The following is a 1,877-nucleotide window of genomic DNA, read 5'->3' as shown; positions in this document are numbered from 1 at the left end:
TATCTAGCCCCAACTGGTCATCTGCTCCTCTCTGGAAGCTGGGAGTGTAATGGTGACTATACTAGATTCCACCTGTCCCCATGTAGAAATGTGATGGCATAGGGGTGGGGTAGTAGAGTACTGAGTTTTATGGGAGTCCATGAAAGGATTACCTAATCCTTGACTTAAGACTGCCTAAGGCCAGAGCTGAGAGATAAGGTGTTGGCCAAGTAATGGAAGAGGCTGAGAAGAGAAGGGGGCTCCAGGCACAGGGGACAAGAGCTTGCACAAAAGTGTGGAGAGCAAAAGCCTGGCTCACTCAGGCAACTGAAAGAAGTTCATTATGGTTGGAAAACAGTTTGAAAATGAGAATATTGAGAAATGAGGGTAGAAGAGTAAGAAGTCAGACCATGCAAGGTTTTATATAGATTTAAGAGAGTTGAGATTTCAAGCCAGTTAAATGCTCATTGAGAGAGAACAAAAGGTAATTATTCTTCCCCTCTTCTCCAAAACATAAGCACACATACATACTTTATATCTCCTAATTGGGAGGAAGTTAAGGATTCCAGATGTTACTGTAAAGCAATGGTTGTCTAATTGATATTAACCCATATTTGTTGAAATGCTTAAATAACTATGATTAAGCAGCTAGCAGTTATTGTGTGCTTACTAGATTACAGGCACTGTTCTCAGAACATTTTAGGTATGATTTTCTTTAACACTCACAATAACCTGATAGATAACTCTATCAGATAGCTACTATTTTTATCTGAAGTTTACCAATAAAGAAGAGGTACAGGAAAGTTAAATGCCTTACTCAAAATCATACAGATAGTAAGTGGTAAAGATTTTTAAAAAATGGGGGGAGTAGTGGTTTTTCCTCATCTCCAGTAGAAGGTAGGTTAAGAAAAATACTTGGGAACTGCACTGATATTGAATATAAATAATTGGGACTAGGGTGATAAGCTTGCTTTAAGAAGCAACAGATTGGTCCCATACCTTATAGCACAGAGAACAAATTTAGTGAATAATACATTAAGTGTTGAAACTGATGTAAGCACAAACACAGCAATAGATTGCTTTTCCTTTTTTTTTTTTTTTTTAAATATGGAACGCTTCACGAATTTTCATGTCATCCTTGTGCAGGGGCATGCTAATCTCCGCATCGTTCCAATTTTAGTATTAGTATATGTGCTGCCGAAGTGAGCACTTAAATTGCTTTTCTAAGGGGGAAATTTGAACAGAACTTTTTTGAAAGTCAGGGGAGCCATGGTAACTAAGAATTGAAATTTGAATCCAACAGGTCATGAACCAGTATGTCAAGGCAATGCCTGGTGCCTCCATTTTCCTAACTTTAAAATAAAGTGACATTTTATATTACTATGTTGGAGCATTGAAGAATTATGCATTATACAGCCATTTGAAATTAGTCTATGCTGTAATTATAAATGAGAAAAGACAAAACATTATTTGAATCAAATAACTTCAAAGTCTTTAGTGTTATTAGAAGCTTACCATTAATCTTTAAGAAAAATAAGTCTTTGGTTGTTTGACACCAGCAGATGGCACCCTAACAAAATAATTTGTGTGCCATAGGTGAACTTGTACAGCCTCTGTACATTCAAATGCAAGGCGAGCTCACTGTATTTGGATATGTAGGGTAGAAAAGAGAAAAACCAAAGACAAGACTTGCTCTTTTTGAGTCAGACAATTTTTACTTGGTGAGGAAAAAGCAGCAAGAACATTTTCCTTATTAGTCTTTATTTTGTGAATACCTAGCTAGCTTGAATCATTATTATAAGAAAGTGCTCTATAAATCTCCATAAACCTCCAGCTATAAAAGGTAACATGATTACATTGAAGGGAATAAAATGGACTGATCCATACCTCTTCCCAGC

At 36.5% G+C, this 1,877-nt stretch overlaps 1 non-coding gene across 1 annotated transcript; it reads right to left on the bottom strand.

Annotated features, from left to right (window-relative positions):
- Nucleotides 1-1,080: 1,080 nt before the first annotated feature.
- LOC124508999 (U6 spliceosomal RNA) lies at nucleotides 1,081-1,189 on the bottom strand. Its single transcript, XR_006961365.1, has one exon. It is a non-coding gene; the product is annotated as a U6 spliceosomal RNA (small nuclear RNA).
- Nucleotides 1,190-1,877: the final 688 nt, after the last annotated feature.

The sequence above is a fragment of the Lynx rufus genome, unplaced genomic scaffold (assembly GCF_022079265.1).
Source record: "Lynx rufus isolate CCGP_SWC_20201006 ecotype Redwood Valley unplaced genomic scaffold, mLynRuf1.p SCAF_13, whole genome shotgun sequence".
NCBI classification, from domain to species: Eukaryota; Metazoa; Chordata; class Mammalia; order Carnivora; family Felidae; genus Lynx; species Lynx rufus.
This window is presented reverse-complemented; position numbering and strand designations above follow the sequence as displayed.